Source organism: Ranitomeya variabilis, chromosome 3, assembly GCF_051348905.1.
Source record: "Ranitomeya variabilis isolate aRanVar5 chromosome 3, aRanVar5.hap1, whole genome shotgun sequence".
NCBI classification, from domain to species: domain Eukaryota; kingdom Metazoa; phylum Chordata; class Amphibia; order Anura; family Dendrobatidae; genus Ranitomeya; species Ranitomeya variabilis.
The window spans coordinates 744,736,469-744,764,409 of record NC_135234.1 but is presented as its reverse complement, the minus strand read 5'-3'; the positions used below and the strand labels follow the sequence as shown (position 1 = coordinate 744,764,409).

General features: G+C 44.6%; 1 long non-coding RNA gene across 1 annotated transcript; it reads right to left on the bottom strand.

The window, feature by feature from the left end:
* Positions 1–1,013: 1,013 nt before the first annotated feature.
* Positions 1,014–27,667, bottom strand: LOC143817272 (uncharacterized). Its single transcript, XR_013224097.1, has 3 exons — positions 27,514–27,667; positions 10,790–10,846; positions 1,014–1,753 (listed from the first exon to the last, which is right to left on the bottom strand). It is a non-coding gene; the product is annotated as an uncharacterized LOC143817272 (long non-coding RNA).
* Between the last annotated feature and the right edge of the window lie 274 nt (positions 27,668–27,941).

Sequence of the window (27,941 nt, the reverse complement as noted above, 5' to 3'; positions counted from 1 at the left end):
GCTATGGCGGCGTTAACGGACTACGTTAACACCGCGTTATGCCGCGGTGTAACGTAGTCCGTTAAACGCGGTCACATAACGCAATGTGACCCTAGCCTGATGGAGCGGTGGTTGGCCATCCGATCAGCAACTTCACTTAGTAACGGGTATAAGGGTATGTGTCCACGTTCAGGATTGCTTCAGGATTTGGTCAGGATTTTATGCAGGTAACATCCTGACCAAATCTGCACCTTAGGTCACTGGCAGGTCACCTGCGTTGTCCTTGAGTTTTTTCTGCAATGTAAGGACATGCTGCGTTCTTAAAAGACGCGCCGCATGTGACTTTTCTCGGGTCTGCCGCATGCGTCTTTTACTGCATAGTGGAAGACAGGATTTCATGAAATCCCCTCCACTATGCTGTAACATCTGGACGCTGCGTTTTTTATGCATGCTGCTCAACGCTGCGTCAAAAACGCAGCGTTTCCTGAACGTGGACACATACCCTTAAAGTGTTCCATTGGCAAAATATAAAATCTCTATTCCAGGTGGTTAGACCTCCTTGATCAATAAGTTATCTGTCCTATGAATAGGTGATGAAGGGGGTCTTCTGTAAAAAACAAGCTAAATATAATAAGCCTTGCCTGAGTCCTGCTTTCTTTCTCCTTGTTCCCACATTCTTCTTTCCCGCTCATGTTGCCTCTGCCTTTCCTTCCTTTCTCCAACGTTGCGTGTGCACATGACCTGCATCACCAGGTCCGATCTCAACCGGTCAGGATCAGTGGTCGATGCTGCCAGCACCGGACTACTATCTAGGGCACTTTTGATTTCCAGGCCTTTGTCGGTCCCAGACCATGGCACGGGCCGTATTGAGGCTGTAATTTGCCAGTGTCTGGTGTATAACAATGCAATCGTATCTGTTGCCAAGTATTTATCGCAATAAAAACCTAGAAGACATCTGGTGCCATCTTGGCACATGTAAAAAAAAAAAAGTTGCTGGTAAAGAACATTTTTTATTTAAAGAAGACAAACCCAGGTAAAAGATGTTTCATCCTTTATTCCAAAAATAAATATCAGGGATGTGGGGTACAATATATTACACTGACGTCTTCACGAAGTAGAGTCCTTTGGCCACCGAGACAGAATATAGCAACAGTGTTGTACATTTGAATGAAGTGTGATGCCCCCAATTCATTAAATATCCCACATTTTTATTTTTTAAGCTGGTATATTTAAAAAATTATTTTCCCCCATAAAAGGCACAAGTTTTGTTTGTTATTTTACATATAAATTATGGCACTTTTTTTTTTTTTTTGTTCCTGCCCAACTTTTTTATTTTTTTACATTCAATAGGACAGAGGCGAAATCAATCAGATAAAAACACTGAGGCTGATCGAGGGGATCCTCTGTATACACTGTCACTGTAGAGTAAAAAAAAAAATAATTTTTGGTTCTGTTGGCACAAAGCATCTTGTACCCATACACAAGGGAATACGTGTTACTCGATTGTGTTTGGACGTGTGGCCACGTAGACGAACACGACGATGAGTACCACCACGATGGCGATTGTGGGAAGCACTACGGTGGTGATCTGCTGACGAGCCTCCTGCATGGCTTGTTTCCGCTCCTTCTTATCTTTGTTAGACTCCTTCTTTGGTTTTCCTTTTAGTTGCCTCATTGTGGTGGAGGTGGAGGTGGTGGTGTCCTCAAGTATGTCACGTAGTAGACCAGCACTAGATGTGTAGGAGTCTTAAAACGCAGCAGAAGAGCTGGTGATCTGGAAAGTGAGAAGTACAATGTAAATCTTGGATGGAGTAGTCATTAAGTCAAGTATTCACCATCTGATGAGCATAAGAACGTTCCCATTAGCTACCCGAACCAAGGACACGTTCGACCTCACGATAGGAAAGGTACGGAACATCACATTGCCAGGATGTCTTACAGAAAAGGTGTTCTACATGAACACTTGTCCCAATATTCAGAGTCAATCATTGCGAAAACCTAATCAACCTTGTCTAAAGAAATGGGCTCAACCTCGTCAGGTGGATTGTGGTGGGACATCATCAATTCTTCCGTGAGAAAGTAACCCAAGTAATCAAACAAAGAACAAGTAGGTCATTGAGTGGTCTTCCCCAGTCAAGTTAAATCTATTCTATGAGAAACCAGGTGACAAAAAAAACAATAATTAATGGCGCAATTACTGCTCCCTCATGGGTGGACATCCGGGTTTCTCTAGGACGTGGCTTCAGAAACATTTTTCTTCTTGGGGCTCACTAGATAGACCAAGGTGATGCCAGGTCTACACCATATTGTAATGAAAGCTTATACTGTATTTTAGTTTCCTATCTTTTAATCCCTCAAGAATGGTCTAATTTGCCCTTTATGACCACGCTCGAAAGACATAGTGATAGGGAATTTAGATTGTGAGCCCTGATGGGGACAGTGATGATAATTTTGTCTGTAAAGATATGTGTAAAAAAGCACAGCAGCAGTCTGTGAATGCCCAGACATACAGTGTCAATGGAAATAACTTCCAAACACATTGTCCCTCAGCAAGATGTTCTTAAAAAAAAAAAAAGCGAAGGTTCTTAGCGCATAAATTGGCCAATTCATGTGTCTCCATCAACCACAGCAAGGTGACAGTTCTCCGATGGATCATATCATAATAGCTTACACCTATTCACACTTGAAGTTTTGGTCAGGTTTTTTTTGTATAGATAATTTGGAGGGTATGGCTCTCTCTGCTCTGGCACTGCACTCTTTCCATTGACCTGTAGATGTTCTCAACCAATTCTACTTGCCCATTCAAATTGTAGGCTTGCAGCCCAGGATAGACATGTTTGTCCATTATTGTAGGCTTTTTAGCCCAAAAGTGGCATGTACAGTAGGATAGGGAAGGGTTATGATAGGACCCGTCAGAAAAGTGTCACCTTGCCGTGGTTGATGGGCACAGATGAATTGGCCAATTTATGCGCCAAGAACCTTTGTTTTTTTCATAAGTACATCTTGCTGAGGGACAATGCGGTTGGAAGTTGCTATTTCCATTGACGCTATGTCTAGCATTTTTTGCATGTCTTGTGCTTTTTTGGTAACGATATGTAGATATAAAAGATAGTAAAAATATATAAAGTTGTGCGGCACATTATAAAACCCAGGTCTGTGCACAAAGACTTCCTCACCTCCTTGGTTGTAGGAAACAGTCTCCATTTTTGGATAGAGGTGAAATAAATTATTGGATTATTTCCCCTGTAGCACCTGTTTTTTAAAAAAGGTAAGGGATCGGTTGTATATTTTTCCTCCACGGAATGCACGGGTCACAAAAATGTTACATAAAAGTTGTTGGTTATTTTTTTTTGGAGACAAGGCAGTGTGACACATGAATAATGTATGATCCTGAGCGAGTCTCCTCCGGCTCTACCGCACGGCTGCTCCTGCTGGGTCTTTTATAAGATTTGCAAATAACTATGTAATAATCCGTTCATGTAAAATAAACACGGATAATAAGGTGGCGGCGTCATCCTGGGCCCGAGGGCTTCACAAAAGGAAAAAACTGTCATATGATGCAAGGCTTTGTATGCTATCTAACAATTTTTTTTTCCACATGATGACTTCTAAAGGCAGCAGAAGGCAGATGGGTGTACTGACTTACCATATGCTACAATGTTACTGAGCAGTGTACAACTTAAAACTTTTCATTGTATCTTAACATAAGGCCGTAAGTAAAACATGAATCCAAAAAACGGACTCCAGAAAAGCTTTAGTGTAAATTGAGAGAAGATGAAGCCATTTTTGAGGTTTCCGGAACTTGTCTTTGGTCACCCGGTCAATGAACGTGTAAGGCATTGGAGATTTAAGGAATATTTCCTGTGCGCTCAACCCTTCTCAATCCTCTCTGTTCCGCCTGTATTTACCGTATTTCTTTGTCCAATTGGTTTAGTACTCAAGGAAAAAGAAAAATCAATTGGTACAAAAGCCTACATGACGGCCCACAAAGATCTTGGGAACGTCCAATGATGGCTTTCATGTTTTTAACGAAGGTCGAATTAGTTAAAAGATTTTGGCTGACATTTAAAATATATATATATATATATATATATATCTATCTCATTTCTTTAGGCATGCTTTGCCAAAATAAATACTCCTCTCTTTCCAACTCCCTAGATAGAGCACAGTCCACACTGGTGATTGGAGATGGAAGTGATGACTGCACCATCTCAAGCACGGGACCGTTATTGAGATAGACGTGTGAGAATACCTCTTTAAAAAAGACCTACGTGAACCTCTATAACCACTTATGAATACACTTGCACCTCAAATTCAGCATTAGTACATACCTTAGCTTTGTAGGAACTGCCCATAAAAGAAAAAAAAGTTTCCTTTAAGATAATACTGCTGTAACTGAAAAGAACCCTCTATGTGGGAGCTTTGATAAGCGTTATTCCATTGTCTAAAAACATCCAAGCCATGCAGGAGACATTGTCATCTTGCACTAGAATATAGTTCTAATTAATCAGATTTACAAACAATGGTAAAAAGTATGCAGATTAGCTCTCCCCCAGAAGGCACAAAACTCACAAGTGCCACCTGCTGATGGTAACTAATCTATAAAATCAATTTCAAACCCTCTGAAACCTGAGAAAGGAATCCAAAATAGTGGTCTACAGATGGAGTTACCATGTAAAAGTGGTACCAGGCAGCCACTTTCTTCCTTCTGGCGGAGAGCCGATTTGCTTACTTTTTCCCCTATTTAGCATTGCTTGTGAATGAGAACCAGAGATGAAATTAAAAACAAGACAAAATTAGCTCCTCTTCAGAAGGAAGAGCACGGTTTCTCAAGTGTCAGCCTACTGATGATAGCTACACTATTAAAGTCAACTTCCGACCTTTTAACAAGCCTTAAAAATCGGCGGAAGGAACCCCGAACGGGTTACATCTTCAGTCATGTTGCTAAAAGTCAGACATTATCTATGTGGCAATAAAGATCCAATTTTTTCTTCCTTCCGGAGGAGAGACAATTTACATACATTACAATAAAAGCCTATATATTTGTATTCTTTACACAAGGGCCTAGTCGAAATCATCCTGTACCAAAAGCATCAACCAATGCACTTGGCTGTATTGAAAGCTACAGGGTCCTGCCATGGACCCGTGTAAGGACCAAATTCTACTATTCCTTTAGATTGGCTTCATGAGTAAAGTAGCTCAGACTTCTCATCAATATTCGACTTGCCGCGACGGCATTCAAGGGGTCAAATGTTATTATTGACAATGAATGAAAGTTACCTGTAACCGCGGCCTTAATCCTCCTCTAAATCCACACAAATAGATCTCCCCAGAGCTGTATGAAAAATTCAGAGCTGTAATCCTACATATCTAGGCTATAAATAATGTATACGCGGCCTGGTTTGTGCATGGAGAGATTAAACTAATCATTTACGTAGAGTTGAATCTATGCAACAACAAAACAAAAAAAAGTATCCCTGGTACAGACGGCAAACCATGAAACACAACAAGTTGACTCGTACAATAGCTGTCGAATATCTTTCCAGTTATGTACAGACTCAATCCAATCGACTAGGAAGTGGTGGAAAGCCAAGGAGATCATGGATCTGTAGAGTAGTGTCCACACAGGATATCCACAACGCCAACGTGTCGCAGCCAACAAGTAACTGATGACCGGCATTGGACATTCACAACCTATTGCCTCCTTACTTTTCGAACCCATGATGGAATAGATGACTTTTACCGCAGCATTCTCGCATCTTTGTACTTAGTGGGGATCATCAGTATCAGGTCGGTGGGAGTTCGGGCTGCCGCGGCACATCATTAGGGTAACGAGTATCGAAGTACACAGTTTATGACACCTATATAGTCAGATAGTTAAAAAGGGGCTTTTCACTTTGGAGCCCACCCAACAATGATCATGAGTGAGGAGGAAATGTATTTACAGATAAGTCAGCCATGTATCTCATCGATGTCTCAAGTCTTACAGAGCAGCTCTTCGTTCTGGCTCCTGGAAGGGGATTCCGTGCAGTGACCTCCCCTCTGTGACCTTCATATTTCATTACAGGCATTGTGCTCATTAAACAACCCCTCGAAATGATAAAATTCTCTCTCACTGTGGTCACTACTAGTGATTACCATCCTGAATTCGATGTCAGCAGACTTGGACATCCTGGTCTTACAAAGACTGCCATTAACCACTGGGGTAAGGGTAAATGCCCAACTAGACACAGCTTCCTCTGGGAAAAACAATTCTTTACCAGTGGTGCCGGGAGCGCGATCAAGAACGATCAACTGACCACCCCGACGGCCACATTGTGAAAGGATTGGTCTGTGATGGGACAACTCCTTCCAACATTCTCAAAATCATCTGCATCAGAAAAAAAAAAACTCCACACCACCATAAAGATGAACTTAGACATTAAATCAGTAGGGAATTTTGGACTTATTGAGCTACACAGGCTTAAGCTCAACTCCCACCATACACTTTAAATAGCTGTCGGCGAAAACGATGGTCCAGTCGGCAGCTATTCGGCCTGACTCTCCCATACACAGGATCACTCTCTCCACCAACCACTCCAGTCTAGGAGATGTTGGATCCATATCTACTCCCCACCCAATACACGAGACCATTTGATGAGGGCCTTTAGAAGTGTAGTCAAAGAGCTTTCTGCTCTCCAAAAGGGTCTACAGGAGGGCATCTGGCTTAGTTGGTCTTCTATCCCAAGGCTCGTTAAAGATGCATACGCTGAGACAGTAGCCGGCTCCACAATATTTGACAAGCGAAACAGTCTTCTTTACGGAAGTGAATTCTTTAGCATACTTTTTTTTTTTTTTTCAAAGAGTATTGCCAAAATACTCCACTTGCCTCCTTAAGAAGGTCCAGTTTTCCCCCCCAAAACTGTAGACTTCACAGACGCTTGTTTTGTCAACCAGGGACTCGCCTGTTTCTGCCTCATATTATCTTCACAGCTATGGATTAACAGTCTGTGGTTTCAACAATGGCCTTGAGCTATTGTACGGCGGTTCAGTCCAGATACGTGAACACCAGTAGAGTACTAGAATAAGTCATTGCTCTCGAAACAGAACAAAGCAAAAAAAAAATACTTTTCAGCCGCTGTTATTTTGAAGCATTGTACATTTCCATCCTGCCTGTCCTTGGCTCACAAAGCGCAGCGTCCACACCGCTCTAGGTTACATCACCATCGTCAGGGTCTTTCGCGTCGTGCACACTCGATACGCTGGGCTTCCGAGACGTTCCGGCCTGATAGAGCTGCCATCACACGGTGGATGAGTGACAACACTGAACACCAGAGATCGGACAGAAAATGGCTTAGTTATCACTGAAACAATTGATTTTTATGTGACGGTAAGAGCCTCCAATTTGCAAGCAAGCGGCGTTTATCTGGCCGGGATCTTTCCCATAGATGCTGCAAGCCACACGGTAATTTTCTATTTTTCTGCCGGTAATTTTCTATTTTTCTGCCGTCTTCACTTTCTCTAAACAAAGAATCAACGTAACGCAGCTAGAATACAAACTAGGGTGAAAACGAAAAAAAACAACTCTTACACTTTCTTTTCAAATTAACTTAAAAAAAAAAAAAAAAAAGATATTAAAGGGAATTTGTCAGCAGGTTTTTGAAATGTATCAGAGCAGGATGATGTAGGGACAGAGACCCTGATTCCAGCGATGTGTCACTGATTAGGCTGTATGCTGCTGTTGCAATAAAATCAGTGTTTTATCAGCAGGAGATTATTACTTCTAGACTAAGTCTCTCGCACCTCCTAGTCCTCCTGCTCTGTGCAAACCCCACCCACACCACTGATTGGCAGATATAGTGTTCACAGCATGCTGCCAATCAGTGGTGTGGGTGGGGTTATACAGAGCTCAGCATTCAGAGCACTGCCAGAGGTGCAGCAGATAAAAAAGTGATTGTATCAAGAGGACAGCAAGCAGCCCAGCAAGTGACACATCGTTGGAATCAGGGTCTCGGCCTCTACTTTATTCTTTCCTCAGATTACATAGCAAAAGCCTGCTGCCATACTCCCTTTAAGAACAAAATGTAATTAACATAAAGGCTACGGTAATTATGATTAGTAATTAAAAAGTGATGTGCCCAAATCTATATGGTAAAGGAATAAACAGTAAAACTAACAAAAATGCTTTTTATTACAAGGAAGAAACAGCTCACTCTTCAATGTCCTGTGTGTGGCTGTAAGACAACTGGCTGCAGCAGGAGCCTCTCCCCTTTGCCCTTTCTGCAATAGAACAAAATAAAAGTATCCCTTAGCTTTAGCTGATCAAGATAGAATTGGATAGCAGGAGATTACTCCATGGTGTTTCTGGATCATACCGAGAATACTGTTGGCCAAGACAACTTTATTATTTTTTATTTTTTTTTTATATTCACATAAAAAAGTGAAATAAATCTTATATATCGCAGCTTTCACACTGACCACTACAGCTGTCACTATAAGCCGATAACCTCTCATTTGTCAGCTGTAGGACAGGCTTCTGCCGAAAAAGTGAAGGCTGCAGCGGAAGGTCTTATGCTCTCACGGAATACAGAAGGCTAAGGTTGATCGTCTGCAGCGGTCACGTGATTTTTTTAACATCACCAGGAGGCAAATATGCCGTTTTTCACATTTACTTCTTGCTTTGTTCAGTGTGTATTTATTTTTAAACTCTTCTAAGCTGCAGAACCTAGTCCGGAAATGGGCAATTGGGAAAAGTTTGGGGTTTTGTTTTACTTTTTCCACTGATGTAAAAAAAAAAAAAAATTGAATACATTAATAAAAAATAAATAAAAAAAAAAAAAAAAAAAAACACCCACAAAAAGAAAAATCATTATTTGACACCATTCCATGTTAAATACCGTCGAGCACTTCTGTAAGACATGCCGGAGTAAAGCCAAGTAGAAGGACGCCCCGCTCCGTCATGAATAAACATCTGCTATGTACCGGCAATTAACAAGTAAATGGAACGGATCAGACGTTACCGGCGCAGAATAGATGGGAAGTGTCGACGCTTTGTTCCGCACACGACCATACCACTTATTTTCTCCTTTTCATCCACATTAAATCTTTCTATTCCCACACAACTAGAAACAGACTGGTGTGAAAGTCGGGCCTGATTAGCTCAGATAATCACTGGTTACAAGCCGCACAGAAAAGCAAAAAGATCATTATTTTCACTTACAAAATAAAGAAAAAATGTGCGGTGTAAATAAAAAATAAATTGTTAACATGGGGTAAAAAAAAAAAAAATCTTTCAATTGAAAGTTTGATATTTAGCAGTTTCCACTTTGTTAAATTCTCTTTTGCTTGAATGAATGGATTTTACTTGATTTTGTTTTTTGCAGCCAGCAGATTAGAGGAGGACAGCGAGACCCCCCCCCCCCCCCACGACCACAACTCTTAGGAAATGCTGAAGACAGGGAGGCTCCTCTGAGAAGGACAAACCCAACTCTGCTATATCGCTGGGTACTCTGTTAGACCTCTGACCAGCTCTACAGACCGGTCACACTCTTTGCCAATTTTTCAACTCTGCTTCTTCAGATCCTGCGCTTCTCGTCGGCTTTTTCTTTTTCCATTCTGCTTCGGCAGCTTCCATGTTCCATCTGGATCTTCCAGCTCCGCCGATGTCAACTGTCCGTGAAGCATCGCAACTGCTCATCCTGAACAAGGGATGCAAGGAGCCACCATACCAGAAATAACGCAGCCCCTGTGTACACAGGCCGATGTGCCGCAGGCAATGATCACTTATGCCAGGTAGAAGCGATCAGATTACCCAATAAACCAGCCTTTTGCTTGCTTGTCGGCCAATTGTGGCATGTTTAGATGGCCCGTGGTAGGGGGCAAGCGTGTAAATGGGCCTTAAAGGGGTATTCCCATCTCAACATGTAGTAGGTGTAATAAGAATAATAGTAGTAAATACCTCCAATTAGAAATGTAGTATAGTTCTCATGATAAGCATGCAGGGCATTGCAGTAGCTTAGATATCCATAGTTACCACCAGTAACAGCTAAATAAGTGTCACTATATGAGTGGTCGTAACCATGGATACCCAAGCTACTGCAATGGCCTGCACGTGGGGTAAGTGACATGGCTTATCAGAAGAACCACATTTCTAATTGAAGTTATTTGCTAATATTATTACACGTACCTACACATCCGGGTAGGATCTTGGAGATGAGAATACCCCTTTAAGTCACAGGTCAGAATTCTACCACCATTGCAACACAGTAAAACCACCATGTGCAAGTCATATTGCAAATAAAAAGCCATAAAACGGTCTGACAGCAGCTAGACTGCTTGTTGATGGTTTCCAAATAATAACATTTTTTTTTTTTTTTTTTACTTAGACCTCTCTTATCTTAGGTTGACGAGGGGTTAAATAGAGTTTTTTGTCATTCTGGAAGTAACCTATCCTTTCCTCTTAGTTTTTTTTTCACTCTTAGAAATCTTTAAAAATTTAAAGCAAATTTCATTTCTAGGCCACAAGTGGCAACGGTTTTGATCTCCCCACGGTTTTGTCCAGTGAAAACTAAGTGATCACCTACCCACCGGAGAGGTGATTAGCAGAGGTCCGACCACTGCAGAATGGCAGATTTTAATCGCATTCTAATGGGAATAAAAAAAACAAAAAAAAGCTTCATTCTGCCGATCGGATGCGGGTCCCAGGGGTGAGGACCCCACAGATCAATAAGTTATCCCCTATCCTGTGGATAGGTTGTTCGGGTCTGTTGAAGTGGGCAGAGTTACTTTACAAGCACAAACTACCTCTCTACCAATATCATGGTAACCATACCTTCAAGTTTTCGACTTCTTGATCCTCCGGGCACGGCCCTATTACCTTTATTGCAGCCTGTAAAGCAGAAGCAGATTCATTATTCAGTCAGAGGACACTCAATATATATATGTATATGCTCTGCAGTAATGAGGCATTCGGGCATTATTCCCTTCCCTGGGCAGGGACCCCTCATAGCTATTCTGTACTACATGAACCAAAAAACCTCCAACAATAAGGGGGTAAAAGAAGCAAGTCCGGACAGTCACTTGGTGGGTCTACATCATATGGAGGTCATGGTCCTACAGTTGTGGAGCGTCTTGTCGCACGGACGTTTAGAGAAAAAAAAAAAAGGAAAATTCTTCTTAATTTCATGAAAAACACCAATAAATGCAAGTTTTTTTTCAGGAAAAGTAGGTTAGTCATTACCAATCCCAATAAGGCAGGACCCACGTTTCCTAATTATAAGTACCAATCTGGCTCATCAAAGGGGTCATCCAATCTCGACAGCTCCTTCTAAAATTCTCTCAACTTTGGTCACCAGGTAAACGTTGTGTGGCTGGGATAATCACTACTTTTTAGAATGCATCATTTAAATAAAGTAGGTGGAGCTGCGGTGAGGACCACCCCTGAGGAAGCGGTCATGGTAGAGTGAAACGCGTCTCGAGCACAGACGGTAAAGTCGTAGATCGGCAGACACGAACGTCTGAATTTGGCCTAACATCATGATTTATATTAATTACAGATACTTTTTGAAAATGGAGGTCTAATTTTTCATTTTTGTTTGTGATGAAATTGCATTTTATCCACATAATCCCAGGAGGGACGGCATGGCTGACTTTTCAAAGATTAGTAGTGATGAGCGCAAGTGCTCGTTACTCCAGTTTGCCTAGGTTGCTCGTGTGCGTGCCAAGTATCACGGGTGCTCGAGTGACATGTTGGAGTCCCCGAACCCGCATGTTTCGCAGCTGTTAGACGCAAAATATGAGGGTATTGTCTCACATACACGGGCGCTCGAACATGTCACTCGAGCATCCACGATACTCGGTGCACACCTGACCACCCTCAGCAAACTCGAGTAACGAGCTCAACACCAAAAATTAGCAATTATCCTAATAACTTCACATGAGAGAAATGAGGTCCACAATCTAACTTCTCCATCGCATACACTGGGGGGGGGTCATCAGGACCCCAAAACTGCTTCTAATACGACTCCTGGCTTGGAAGAGTCAATATTGTGATAATATCGGAGCCATATATAGGGTTGTTATTGCCCATCACCAAATGGATCACGTCGCGTCCACATGAAGGAACCTCCGAGGATCTGAAGTTATTTCTGAGGGATTCTCATGGTGGTGAGGACAATACATGACAAGGTCCGGTAGTGATTATGAATTACAGCCAGTATCATCCTTCAGAGCTGAACTCTCCAAACATTTCACAAGTGTTTCCGTTGGGGACTTTAACTCTGTGAAATGTAGTCTATATGGGGCCCGAAGGATGGAAAGAATATTTTATTTTTTCGCTGTGTGGGAAATCATGGTGGTTACATTTTTCATATACACTGGTATACAACATAAAACTACAGATGGCATATGCAATATATATAAAAAAAAAAAGCCTTACAAAAGAAATCCCTCTACCATCAGTTAAAGGGGTTCTCCTGTTTAAATAAGTGACCCTCCTAAGGAGTGGCGGTACCAGCGCTTGGATCGGCAGATTGAGGAAATTAATCACTGTTAGGGTGCGGTCAGATGGCCGTATAAATCAGACCACGATCAGAACGCTGCCCACAGACTGGCCGGCAGATCTCCGGACCCGAGCGTGACCGCAGCATAGAAATATGCCATGGGCTGTCAGCTTCTTAATCATGTTGTGCACCGTTGACAAAGGATCATCAAGATCTCTGGAGATGGCCTTGTAATCTTGAGATTATTCATATTTTTTTTTTAGCAATTTTGATTCTCAAGTCCTCAGACAGTTCTCTTCTCCTATTTCTGTTCTCCACTGAGTCAACTTCTCCCCTTTTTATATGGTTTCAGGTGCGATTTTCATATTGCAGACACCTGTTACTTGCCACAGGTGAGTTTGAACGATCATCACATGCTTGAAACAAAGTTGTTTACCTACAGTTTTGTCTGGCCCATTATGGGGGTGTTGTGTGAAATGTCGGATTTGCTCTTTTTTTTTTTGTGTTGTTCAATATACACATAGGACAGAAACGTGTATTACAAAACATGTGTAATTGTAATAATTTTCAGGGAGAAATACTTCATTTTCTGGAACAATTTCATGGCTGCCAACACTTTCGGCCACGACTGTATACAAGATTTAGTCCAAGTTACAACTGCGACTGATACAAATAAGTTCTTGTGCTCGGCTGCACCACACATGCGATCTCTCTAACGAATAGATTAATTTGCCCACCAGATTGGCTTCTTTATATTAAACAAGTGATGCAAACATTGTAATTTAGAGTGCAGGTAATTACGCTGCGTGATTTAGGGGGTCCCAGGCTAAAGTCACATAGCAGAGCCCTTTATCTCAGATTGGAGCATGTACAAGCCAGAATTTGGCAGAGATCTTCCCATTAGCGTGAAACTCGTCAGCCAGGACACTTTCCGCATGTCCGGCCGCTCGCGCTGCAGCATTTTAATTAAAGGACATATATATTTCTAATAAAATGATAACGAGAAAATCCCATTAAAATTTACATGGTCACAAATGCATGGATCAGCAAACTGCAAACGACCTGCTGTAATTATCCGTCTTTAATGAACGGCCAAACGAGGGTGGCGGAGAGAGAAAGGGAAAAAAGTCAAAAGTCATCGAAATGGAAAAGTTTATGATTAAAGAGGTAGTCCCTTCTCCAAAAACCTATCCCAATATGCAGTAGGTGTAATAATAATAAAAATAACAATATTAGCAAATACGTCCAATTAGAAATGTAGTATAGTTCTTCTGATTAGCTATGTCGCTTACCCCATATGCTGGGCATTGCAATAGCTTAAGTATTAATAATTGTATGCATTTAAAAAAAAAAAAAAAAACGTACTACAGCTTGAGATCAAGGATGTTCCAACATTCACGGCTTACGATGTCCCCGAAGCTCGCAGGTCCCACGCCGCGCGGTGATGGGCAGCCGGGCCTGTGTATGGGGATGTATGAGTGACTGCGGGGCCGAGACCTGGCGTTATAAGGAGAGCGCAATGCTCATAATACACACAAGATATCATCAGCGTCACCTCTCTTCTACTGCGAGATTCCAGGTCTGTGGCGTCCCCGATGGCAGCCATATTGGAGGTAGACGCTTTTTTTTTTTCCTGGATAGTCCGAGCAGTGGGACGTGGGTGCTTTGGGACAGCTGCAATAAATGAGGTTACCAGAGAAATGTCATAGCCTTAGGGTAGGGCCATGGAGTGCGACGTGCTGATCGTTTCTTGTACTCTGCCCACCACTACCATGGCCATTTCTGAGAACAAAGCCGCCATCGTGGGCACGGCTTCAATCGTGCTGCCATGGCACCATCTGGCGGTACCATTAGACGTAGGTAGTTGGGAGACGACGCCGATACCATGGACTGCTTTCCTGCTTAGATGTCCCAGACAAACCCAGCTGCTACAGATACTGGCGTCAGTTCAGCCTTGGACTCTACGACAAACTCAGCTCTGCTATCTCACTGCGTCAATTCTGCCACTAACAGCTCTGCTGTGAACTCTGTGACAAACCCAGCTCTGCTCCACTACTTCCTCATTGCGGATTACAACTATGTTACGCTGTAATCTCGACTCTGCTTCAACAGATTGAGTTGGCTCTTCCCATTACTATTCTGCCATCGCAACTTCCTTTATTCCGTCTGCATTGCTCTGCTGCACCAACGTCATCTACCAGTGCTTCATAACGACTCATCCGGACTAAGAGTTTCGAGGACTTCATCAGGAGTAAGACGTTTCCAGTTCTTGATCCTTGTCGTCAATGTCATGGAAGTTACAAGAGACCTGCGTACAGAGCAGGGCTGAGGAGTCGGTGAGCCAAACCTCCGACTCCTCAATTTCCCTGACCCCACTACTGAGCATGTACATGAAGTGCAGCACAGATTAATCTCAACTACGACTCCACAGCCCTGCCCCCACTACTGAGCATGTGCATAAAGTGCAGCACAGATTCATCTCATCTATGACTCTACAGCCCGGCCCCACTACTGAGCATGTACATGAAGTGCAGCACAGATTCATCTCCACTAAAAGCCGATATCCTAAGATCAGGGGCAGAACAGATGTTTATAGGGCAATTCATAACTTTCCCAAATTATTATGAAAAAACCGGTTTTTACGTACCGGTAATAGGATTTTACAGAGTCCACGACAGCACCCACAACGAGAGAGGGGATCCGCCCACCTTCCGGACAGGAACCTACAGGTTAAAAAAGGGCGGCCCCCCCTCGCCCTCCAGTTTGTGTTCCAGAGTACAAGGGATACCGCCAATGAATCAGTACATGACAATATTATCTTAAACACTACTAAATACCACCACCTCTATAGAGTGATCTCTAAAACACACCCTCAACAGAGTGCAGGAATAAGTAACTAATTACAGGGGGGGGAATGTATGGGTGCTGTCGTGGACTCTGTAAAATCCTATTACCGGTACGTAAAAACCGGTTTTCCTATCGCCACGACAGCACCCACAACGAGAGACTTTCAAAGACTATTAACTGGGAGGGACCACAGCACTAAGCACTGAGCGGCCAAACTGTAAGGTGGAATTAGCAGATAGATCAAGGCGATAGTGCTTATAAAAGGTGGAAGGTGATGACCAAGTTGCCGCCTTACATATCATTTCAATGGGGACATCTGCCTTCTCCGCCCAGGATGATGCCATGGCCCGAGTGGAGTGCGCCCTGATGCCTTCAGGTGGTGTTACTCCCTTGGCAGAGTAGGCAAGACATATTGCTTCTCTAATCCATCTGGCGATAGAGCTTTTCGTGACACCAGAACCTTTTTTCCGATTCTGGAAAGAAATAAACAGAGCCCTACTCTGCCTCCAGCTTTGTGTCCTATCCAGGTATTCTAATATTACCCTCTTAACATCTAGTGTGTGATATTTTTTCTCCTCATCTGAACCCGGATTTTCATAGAAAGATGGTAAATAAATTTCCTGACTCCTATGGAATTTAGTTGCCACTTTTGGCAAGTACGCAGGATCAGGTTTTAAGACAATTTTATCTTGGAGAATTATCAAGTAGGGAGGATCTACTGACAAGGCATGAATATCACTGACCCTTCTGGCAGATGTTAACGCTAAGAGCAGGGCTGTTTTTAAAGTTAGATTTTTAATCGAAATAGATTCTAAGGGCTCAAAGGGGGGTTCAGTCAATGCCTCAAGCACCAAGTTGAGGTCCCAAGGAGGTACCCTGGCAATATGGATTGGGTTAGAATGCTGACATGCTTTAATAAATCTAGCCACCCATCTATTACCAGCTATGTCACTGTTGTACAGAGCTCCTAGGGCCGATACATGAACTCTTAGAGTGTTGACCGCTAGACCCAACTCCCAGCCCTTTTGAAGGAATTCTAAAATGGCTGAGATCGGAGCATTATTCCCCAATGGTTTTTGGTAGAACATAAGGAATCTTTTCCAAATCTTTGAATAGATTTTTGTTGTAACCTCCTTCCTGCTTTTTAACAAGGTATTTACTAAAGCTTCGGAGAACCCCCTCTCCCTCAGAAGCTCCCTCTCAAGTTCCACGCTGTTAAGTGAAGAGTCTCCAAATCTGGATGACGGAATGGACCTTGAGAGAGGAGATCTGGAACTACTGGTAATACCCAGGGATCGGTGACAGACATTGTTTTGAGGAGAGAGAACCAAGGCCTCCTGGGCCAGAAGGGGGCGATTAAGATTACTCTGGCTCCTTCCTCCCGGATCTTCCTGAGAACTATCGGAATTAGACACATAGGAGGGAATGCATACGCTAGTCGGAAGTTCCAACGGACACGAAGGGAGTCTACTATGAGAGGATGGTCTGCCCTGTGTAAGGATGCGAACCTCCTGGTTTTCTTGTTCTCCCTCGTAGCAAACAGATCTATTGTCGGTAATCCCCATAGATTGACTATCTGATTGAATATGTGGTGGTTTAGGGACCACTCTCCCTGACGAAGGGCTGCTCTATCTGCGTCTCCGTCTTGAGAAAGATGAAGGGTTTTTATAGTATCCACCTTTCTTTTTCTGATCCGACGACTCCCAGTCACGATTATATCCCTGCTGGTCTGACTGGAACTTCCTGAAGGGCATGCGTCTCCGGAAGGCGTTCCTAAAAGTGGGATTAAATGCTTTAGGAAATCCCTTCTTTCTATCTTCCGCCTTTGCAAGTATGTCATCCAGCACCGAGCCGAACAGGTACTCACCCCTACACGGAATAGAGCACAACTTGGCTTTAGCCTGGGCATCACCCTTCCAAGACTTTAGCCAAAGCGCCCTTCGGGCTGCGTTTGAGAGCCCCGCCGATCTCGCAGCTAATTTCAGGGAGTCGATTGAGGCATCTGCAAGGTAAGCCGCTCCTTCTCTGACCTGAGACAGGGAGTTCAACAACTTATCCCTAGGTGTTTTTGATTTAAGTTGTTCTTCTAGCTGCGTCACCCAGACCATGATTGACCTTGCCGTACAGGTGCCTGCGATTGCAGGTTTAAAGGCTCCTGATGATGCTTCCCACACTTTTTTAAGAAGCATGTCAGCCTTTCTATCTGAGGGATCCTTAAGGAGTCCCACATCTTCTAATGGTAGTGAGGCAGTTTTTGAAGTAGAGGCTACTGCCGCATCCACTTTCGGGATTTTTACCCACTGAGACAAGGTGTCATCTTCAAAGGGATACCTTCTTTTTGCAGCCGAAGGTAAGAACCCCTTATCCAGTTTGTCCCATTCCCGTCTGACTAAATCTTTAATGGTCTCAACCACGGGGAAGGCTTTACGATTCCTCTGGTTTAGTCCTGCAAACATGATCTCCTGGGTGGTTCTTGGCTCTTTGCTCTCTGCCACCCCCATCGTTGTACGGACTGCTTTAATTAAAGCGTCCATATTTTCTGTGGAGAAACAAGGTCTTCCTTCCTCGTCCGAGGAGGCCGATGATGAGGTGTCCGAGCACTCGCCCTCTTGTAATGAAGGGCTGGAATCAGATATCACCTCCATGCTAATTTTTTCATGCCGCTTGGTTTTAAGGGATGATTTTATTTCCTCCCTAATTACTTCCCTTAAATCTGATACACGGAGGGGAGCTTCTTCCTCTAACGTGCGGCATATACACAACTGACATAGCTTTTTTAGATAGGTGTCAGGTAGTGGCTCCGTGCATAGCGCACATTGCTTATGTTTGGATTTTGAGGTCTTTTTTCCCTATAAGAAAACATAATACAGGGGACAATCTGTATCAGTCAATGGTTCAATATAAAAACTCACCACTGCTGATGAAACAATAAAGTACCGGTTTTTGAGGGGGTGAGATGCGACGTGACGTGCCAGGGTCCTGCTGCCCGCGTGCCACATCTCCTGTGTGAGATCTGCTGCTGCTCCTTTGCTCACCTAACGGTCGGTGTTCGGCGTCTCCTGTAGAAGACATGCTGCCGCACACTACTCACCAAGCGCTGCCTTCTTTTCAAAGGTCCCGCGCTCTTCCTCCCGGCCTCCTCCGGAAGTCGTTCATCTACTTCCGGGTCACAAGCGCCGACATCTTTCCAGCGTCCTGCGCGCGTGGTCGACCCGGGGCGGCGTGCCTTCCCCCGGGAACGCCACTACGACCGCTCTCTCCACCGAGCCGGTCCCTGCCAGACGAGGGGGGAGGCTGAACACAGAACCTCCCCCGACGCTGCTTCCAGGCCCCCGACTCTGCCGTTCTCACCCGGACACCGCACAGAGGCTTGGCGGACCTGGGTAAGCTGACCTGTAGGCTCCCGCCGTCCGGACAGGAACCCAAACTGGAGGGCGAGGGGGGGCCGCCCTTTTTTAACCTGTAGGTTCCTGTCCGGAAGGTGGGCGGATCCCCTCTCTCGTTGTGGGTGCTGTCGTGGCGATAGGAAAATATTCAGCACATCCTGCTTTGTACTACTGTACCCAAAGTATTATATATTTTAGGAGTCAGAGTCGGTCTATTTTATACCGACTCAACAGCCCTGGTACAGAGCCTTATGTGTGGGTGTAGTATTACTATTTTGATCTCTACTTATAGCACAGAGCGTTCACTAAACTCCCATTTTATAATAATGAGATGACTCTGCACCAGTCTATACAGTAAAGTTACATTATAAAGGAAAATGTGTCATACAAAACAAAACAAAAAAAAAAAAAAAACACACAACTTTTAAAATTGCTTTATAAATATATTTTTTAAATTGTTTCATAAGAGTATTTCATCTTTAACAATGTGCTCAAAATGTACAGTGACCACAACGCTACCCCTCAACACTATATCCTCTCCCCCTCATCAGTAATCAGTTCCGGCTAAATGCAGCCATCGTCCAGCAATTAGGACACGGCTGGTAATGATTCATTCTGATAATTAACTAGCACCAGCCTCTTGTTTTTGGGCCACATGTGCAGATTTGATGCCAACTGGCCGATGCCGCGGTGAAATACAATAGCTCAATTCTGGCGCGTTTCAATGAAGTTGATGGTCCAGCATGGCTGCTGCTCGCGCTCAAGTGATAAGCCGTAGATACGGGAGATACTTTTGCAGGCAGAGATCGCTTTACGAGCCCTGGGATTGCAGCCCAGAAACAATAAAGAAAAGGAGGAAAACAAAATAAAATATATCAAGATTACATTGAAAAGACTGTACAGTCATTTCCTGCTTCAGCAAACCGGAGAGATGCAACGACGGATACTGCAGATCCCAGGCAAAGTGCTGAAAGGGACGGTGAAGTGTGCGCCGGGGGTTAACTTACTACATTAAAATGGGAGATACTGTAACTGCTGGAGCAGCAGATACCATCTGATTATAGAAGTCAATGGAAAACACAGCTCCATACACTGCATAGTGGCCGTCCTCGGTACTGCAGCTCACATTGACTTCATTAGAAGCGGAGCTGCAGTACTGAGAACGGCAACTACACAGTGCACAGTCAACTGCAGCTGAAAACGGCTGATTAACTGGCGTGCTGGGTCTTACTGAGACAGCGCTGACCCTCTGACTCCAACAATCTTTGCCATCAGGGAAGATAAGCCGTTAGAAGAGAGTTATCCGACAGCGGCTTACTCCCCTTTCCTTTTTGCAAACGCATGCATGATCAGAGTGCATGTGTATGTGCAAAGAGAAAAAGCTGTAGGCAGCTTCCGAAGTTGTGTGATCACCAGGTAAAAGGGGTGGCCCACTAATTGTCTAGATAAACAAAAACCCCGATCGCTGTTCCAGCCTTTCCGGCGGTGACCACACAGTCTGTCCCAGCCGCTGATTGGCTGCAGTGGTTGTCACGTTAGACAGCGCAGATATAGCTAACACAAAGAAGTTTTTTACATTTTATCTGGGACAATTATGGAGGAGTTCTTTAAATTGAGGAGAAAGTTTGAAATTAACTGTCCCCAATGCCTTAAAGGGGTTTAACATTATCACCTCTTCTATAAAGGGATGATGAATGAATAAGTCTGGTAATGTGTGTAGTTCCAAGGACCTAGGGATTAGGACATCCAATCGGTAGAACAAAGACCTTATCCTTAGGATCGACTTGGTCTGACACCAACAAGTGCTGCTCCTGTTTACACCCCATTCACTTCATTGGGACCCTATAACCGGCCACAATGGGACAAAGCCGCAGCACCAGTCCTGGCCACAAAGGGACAAAACCGCGGCACCAGTCCCGGCCACAAAGGGACAAAGCCACTTCACCAGTTCCTTGCGATGATGGAACAAAGCCGCGGCACCAGTCCCAGCCACAAAGGGACAAAGCTGCAGCACCAGACCCGGCCACAAGGGGAAAAAGCCGCGGGACCATTTCCGGCCACAAAGGGACAAAGCCGCGGAACCAGTCCCGACCACAGTGGAACAAAACTCTCTATGTTACACTTTAAAAGACATTTCCCACCACCCAGCCGTAGAGGAGCTTGATGTGCCGTCACCGCTGACTCAGAAAGGAGTCCAAGAAAGATAAAAATAGAGCGGTGATTTATCTCCAGAACAGGAACGATCATCTCAATCTGTAAATTCACCAATTATAGGTAATGAATCCCTATAATCTGGAGACAAGCTTCGTGCGACAGCAGATGGATGGCGGGTTTATTTTCTTAAACAAGCAGCTTAGTTTAAAGGGTGTGTAAACTTTCACATTTTGAGCTACTATGATGTATCTAATATAAAAAAGGAACAACACTACAAATAGTCTGTTTAAAAACCTCCTACCGTTTTGTGTCTACAGCTCTTAAGCTGGTTTATGCATCTCCATGGTTAGAAATAAAGAATAGGACTTAAAGGGAACCTGTCACCCCCCCAGTCGTTTCAAACTAAAAGAGCCACCTTGTGCAGCAGTAATGCTGCATTCTGACAAGGTGGCTCTTTTAGGTCTGGGTGCTGTAACTAGAGAAATAATCCGTTTTTTAATTTGTCAGAAATACCTGGTTTTCAGTCCTGGAGGCCGGCGTTTCCCCCCTGCTTCAGACAGCACACAGCTGTCACTCACATCTTCTTGGCGCCGGGCACCGCCTCCTCCTCACCGCTGTTTTCAAAAGTAGCCGGCGCCTGCGCTCTTTTCCCGTCTGGTGCAGGTGCAGTGAGCGCTGCCCGTCCTCTGTCCTCATATGCAGTCTAGCTGACTGCGCCTGCGCGGCCGCCCTGCTTGTGATTCCCAGCCCCGCAGTGAGAATAAATCATAAGTCACTGCGGGGCTGGGAATCACAAGCAGGGCGGCCACACAGGCGCAGTCAGCTGGACTGCATATGAGGAAAGACGGCCAGCGCTCACTGCGCCTGCACCAGGCAGGGGATAAGAGCGCAGGCGCCGGCTATTTTTGAAAACAGCGGTGAGGAGGAGGCGCCCAGCACCAAGAAGATGTGAGTGACGGCTGTGTGCTGTCTGAAGCAGGGGGGAAACGCCAGTCTCCAGGTCTGAAGACCAGGTATTTCTGACAAATTATAAAACTGATTGTTTCTCAAGTTACAGCACCCAGAACTAAAAGAGCCACCTTGTCAGAATGCAGCATTACTGCTGCACAAGGTGGCTCTTTTAGTTTGAAACGACTGGGGGGGTGACAGGTTCCCTTTAAAACTTAAGGCACCCATCTATCTTCCTATAGCCAGAAGGAGGAACACAACTGCAGCACTGGATCCATTCAGGGATTTTTTTTTTTGTTTAGCTTTAATTACCATGGAGACACATAGGTCTGCACAGGAGTTGTGTACCAAAAGTGGTAGATAGTTTTTAGAAGGTTACAACAACAAGGCATGTGGGAGCCATAATAATGGCTGGATAGTTGTTGTACAGTTTAACAAAAACAGGTAAAACTAGGAATTGGCTTTGCAGACAAAGGCCGCCTTCAAAAGGAGCGCGACTTCCTAGGCAGGGGCGCAGCATCCTAGGCAGGGGCCGTGTTCAAAGGGGAGCGGCTTTCTAGGCAGAGGCCACATTTACAGGGGGGCGGCTTTCTAGGCAGAGGCCACATTTACAGGGGGAGCGGCTTTCTAGGCAGGGGCCACATTTACAGGGGGCGGCTTTCTAGGCAGGGGCCACATTTACAGGGAGCGGCTTTCTAGGCAGGGGCCACATTTACAGGGGGTGTCTTTCTAGGCAGGGGCCACATTTACAGGGGGCGGCTTTCTAGGCAGGGGCCACATTTACAGGGGGTGTCTTTCTAGGCAGGGGCCACATTTGCAGGGGGGCGGCTTTCTAGGCAGAGGCCACATTTACAGGGGGGCGTCTTTCTAGGCAGGGGCCACATTTACAGGGGGGCGTCTTTCTAGGCAGGGGCCACATTTACAGGGGGGCGTCTTTCTAGGCAGGGGCCACATTTACAGGGGGTGTCTTTCTAGGCAGGGGCCACATTTACAGGGGGAGCGGCTTTCTAGGCAGGGGCCACATTTACAGGGGGGCGTCTTTCTAGGCAGGGGCCACATTTACAGGGGGGCGTCTTTCTAGGCAGGGGCCACATTTACAGGGGGGCGTCTTTCTAGGCAGGGGCCACATTTACAGGGGGTGTCTTTCTAGGCAGGGGCCACATTTACAGGGGGGCGGCTTTCTAGGCAGAGGCCACATTTACAGGGGGAGCGGCTTTCTAGGCAGGGGCCACATTTACAGGGGGGCGTCTTTCTAGGCAGGGGCCACATTTACAGGGGGGCGTCTTTCTAGGCAGGGGCCACATTTACAGGGGGTGTCTTTCTAGGCAGGGGCCACATTTACAGGGGGGCGGCTTTCTAGGCAGAGGCCACATTTACAGGGGGAGCGGCTTTCTAGGCAGGGGCCACATTTACAGGGGGCGTCTTTCTAGGCAGGGGCCACATTTACAGGGGGGCGGCTTTCTAGGCAGAGGCCACATTTACAGGGGGGCGGCTTTCTAGGCAGAGGCCACATTTACAGGGGGGCGGCTTTCTAGGCAGAGGCCACATTTACAGGGGAGCAGCTTTCTAGCCGGAGGCCACATTTACAGGGGGAGCGGCTTTCTAGGCAGAGGCCACATTTACAGGGGGAGTGGCTTTCTAGGCAGAGGCCACATTTACAGGGGGAGCGGCTTTCTAGGCAGGGGCCGCGGCTTTCTAGGCATGGGCCGCATTCCCAGGGTGAGTGGCTTTCTAGGCAGGGGCCACATTCAAAGAAGTGCAGCTTTCTAGGCAAGGGCCGCAGCTTTCTAGGTAGAGGTTGGCTTCACAGGAAGGAGCGCGGTTTTCTAGGCATGGGCCGCATTCAAAGGTGCAGCTTTCTAGGCAGGGGCAGCGTTCACATGGGAGTGGCTTCCTAGGCAGGGGCCATGTTCCCCAGGTGAGTGGCTTTCTAGCCAGGGGCAGGTTCACAGGGGAGCGGCTTTATAGGCAGGGGCCGCGTTCACATGGGAGCGGCTTTCTAGCCAGGGGCCATGTTCCCCAGGGGAGTGGCTTTCTAGGCAGGGCTGAGTCATTAAGAAGAGCATTTCGCACCAGTTTTAGTGTAAGTATTTTGATGCACTAAATTCATTAAGGGGTATGTGCCTCCTTAGTTAATTTTCTGCATCTTTCCACTGCCGCCACTAGACACTTATACCAGCCAGATTCGGTTGCACATTTTCTGGAGTAAATTACGTTTACTTTGTTGGCGCCAGTTTGACCACGCCCCATCCCAGCTCCACCCATTTGTACAATCATGCCAGAACTGGAGTAAAAACAACAAGAGCTGCAAAATGTTTACACAACTTTGAGTTGCGCAAAAAATTTGCAACCATTCATGGAGTTTTATGCCAGAAAACTGGTGAAAACTCTTCATGATTCAGGCCTATAGGCTGTGTTTATAGGAAATGGCTTTGTAGGAATCGGCTGTGTTCACACCCTGCAGTTGAAGTTTTGATTGTAACGCAGCTTTGCTGAACAGTTGCATTTTCAGCAAACCTACTTCAGAAACTGTGAACCAAAGCCTTAGTACGCCACGTGACGGTACAGGTACATGTGAGGCCGGGCGACGCGGTTTCTCTGCTGCACAATACCCTAGGGTTTTTTGTTTGTTTTTTTTTAACCCAACACTTTACATTTTGGAAAAATGGCTGCCACCAAAAACCCGTATTTTAGAGCATGCAAATGTTTGTAAAATTTCAGTACAATTCACTTCCACTCAAATTTATTCGCTCATCTCAAAAAGCCTGTAAAAGCCAAACGGTGCACAATGTTTAATAAAACCCAATTGTAAAAATGCTTTTATTTAACCCAAATGAATGCATTTAATAAAAAAAATATTAATAATAACCACACAGCAACCACTTCAAGACCCACATTTTGCCACCATTATTGAATTGTATCGAGTTCTGCATCCACCATCAGTTATGAAATTTGTCCCTACCGACAGCGACAAGCCCTTTCTAGGACAGGACATATGTGGGACCCTAAATTAGTTCCTAAATGGCTTCCAAGTAATCCTACCCATGTCATATTTTGCTTGAAAAAACCATTAGAGAAAAATTTATCAACACTGTCTTTGTTGCTCATAGCAACCAATCACAGCGCAGCTTTCATTTCACCACAGCGGTTTACCACACGAAAGCTGAGCTCTGATTGGTTGCTATTGGCAACTAAGGCAGAGAAATGGGGCATAGCGCCTTTGAGGCCTGAATAGCTGTAGACTTCAGCAGCGATTCTGGTCAGATGCCACAAACACCTACCAAATCTGGTGGCAAATGTCGCACGACTTAGCCAACCATAGCCCTCATAGTTAGGTCTTATGTAGACGACCGTGTTTTCCACAGAACAGCTACACATACCAATTATAGCCTGTGGGCCTGTACACATTTCTAATTTTTTTTTTTTTTTTTTAGTGTGCAAAAAAAAAAAAAAAACCCCAAAGGTTTTTTGGGATTTCTTTTGCAGATGTGGAACCAATTTTTATTTTTTTTTTAATGTGCAACTCGTTTGTATTTTTTAAATTTTTTATCAGAGCTCTAAAATGGCCGCACAACCACAAGTCGCTGTAGAGAAAAAAAAAATAAAGAAGGTCATGCAAAGCGCAAATGCATAAAAGTGAATTTTAGAGTACAGAAATAAAATTTTAAAAAAAACACAATAATTTAATGAGTTTACCACAGTGCACATTGCGTTTGTCACGTGACGAATGCCGCTGCGTAGACAAACCGAGCCTTAGGCTACTTTCACACTAGCGTTAACTGCATTACGTCGAAAATGCGTCGTTTTGCCGAAAAAACGCATCCTGCAAAAGTGCTTGCAGGATGCGTTTTTTCTGCATTGACTAACATTAGCGACGCATTTGCGACGCAATGACACACGTCGCAACCGTCCTGCGACGGTTGCGCCGTGCTGTGGCGGACCATCGGGAGCAAAAAACGTTACATGTAACGTTTTTTGCTCCCGACGGTCCGCTTTTTCCGACCGCGCATGCGCGGCCGGAACTCCGCCCCCACCTCCCCGCACTTCCCCACACCTCACAATGGGGCAGCGGATGCGCTGGAAAAATGCATCCGCTGCCCCCGTTGTGCGGCGGGGACAACGCTAGCGTCGGGGACCTCGGCCCGACGCACGGCGACGGGCCGAGCCCGACGCTAGTGTGAAAGTAGCCTTAGCTCATCTGAATGCTTCCACCTTAACCTCTTACCGACTGGGCTTATTTTTATTTTTTTTTTAGTTATTTTTGCGTTTTTTTCCCCCCACTTTTTTATGCTGGTGTGTTTTGGGTTTTTTTCAGGACAAGCTGTAGTTTTATATGACGCCATTCACTTTACCGTGTAATGTGCTGAAAAACGGGGAAAAAAATTAAAAGTGGGATAAAACAAAAATAAATAAATAAATAAATACCATTTTTTTTTTTGGGGGTGTTTCTCTTTTTATGGGGGTCAGTTGGGTGGTAAAAGTGACTTAGCGACACGATTCTCTAGGTCAGTACGCTTTGGGAGATACCAAACTTGTAATTTCTTTTTTTTTTTTTCGTTTTTTGCTAAAATTCCAGTAAAATTATAAAAAAAATATATATATATATAATTTTTTTTTTTTTTTTTTTAAATTGTGTTGACCTAACTTTTTTATTCTTCCATTGATGGAGTTGTTGGGAGATTATGTTTTTAATCGATACCATTTTGATATACATTAGACATTTTGCAATTTTTGCAATAATAAAAAAAAAAATGTTGTGGGGTAGTGGGGACTGCGGCAAGTAAAATACATCATTTATTTAAAATCCCCCTCAACTTATTGGATAAATAGTTTTTAGGTTTTTATAAGTTTGTTGCCAAAAATAAATAATAATAATAATAACTACTATATATATATATATATATATATATATATATATATATATATATATATATATATATATTAAATAATAATAATAGTACACAAGTTGTTTTACTGTCAGGACACGCTGGGAGTTGTAGTTCACTAGAGGCATGCGTCCCACGCTGTATCTGTCCTAGGGTCCAGGATATCGATAATAAATAATTAATTAATGATCATATTGTGGTATTAGAGGAGTTTATGGCTGTGACAACCAGCATGGACACGTTTCCTTCTACGAGAGGTTGTCAGAGAGTTTTTCGGCAGTCATGCTTGGTGGCAAATCTTCGAGGGGCGGTTGGATTGATATAATCTGGGTGACAACCGCCGTGGCCACACTGGTTGTCACTCATCAGTCCTGCGGCTGACAACCGCTGCGGGAGCTGAAATGGTGAACAAACTGGTTGTCGCCGACTACTTCTTTTGTTTTCTCCCTCCATTTGCTCTTTTGGAAATTTTTAGAATTAAAAAAAAAATAAAAAAAAAATCTATCAATAATCATAAGATTTAATCCATGACCTAAAAGAAAGCCAACTTTATCTGGTTGTCAGCAGAGTTGTCAGAGGGCAGTGACGTCACAGGGGTGGGGCACATAAATTAAAAAAAAATAAATAAAAAACAAACTTTTTATTTTCCCCCAAAACTATGCGTCAGAGATCTCCAGGTCCGATCAGAGAGATCGCAAGCTCTGCAGCCCCGATCCGCTAGCGGCACAACTTCTGCAGCAATAATGTCCGGACCCCGGCTCCGCACTGACGCAGAACCCGCGGCCGGGAACTCCCTGCCGACCCCACCAAGCCCCCCAGCCCCGGAGCTCTCACCTCCTGCTCTCAGCCTGGTCCCAACAAGCAGCCCATGGAGAGGAACCTCCACAGCGGAGAAGCGCAAAACTACAACTCCCGGCAGCACTGAGCGACGGCTTCAAAGCGGAAAAAACTTTATTAGGGGAGGCAGCGGTCAGGGCTGACGTGGCTGCACGAGCGGCGGAGACCACGCCCACCTCCCCCAGCACAGAGATCCCTGCAGATGTGACGGTGGCGGTGCGCGGATCGGGGGCAGTTCACACACGTGCGATATCACCAGCCTGGGGCAATGTGGGGAGTGGAGAGGAGATTTCATGCGGTTTCAAGTTATTTCTACACTTTTTTTCTGGTGGATTTTTAAGTTGATTCTATTACAAAATCCACATTAACATATTAAGGTCCAAGCAATTTTTCCCTTTTTTTTTTTACACTTCTGTTTTTTTCCC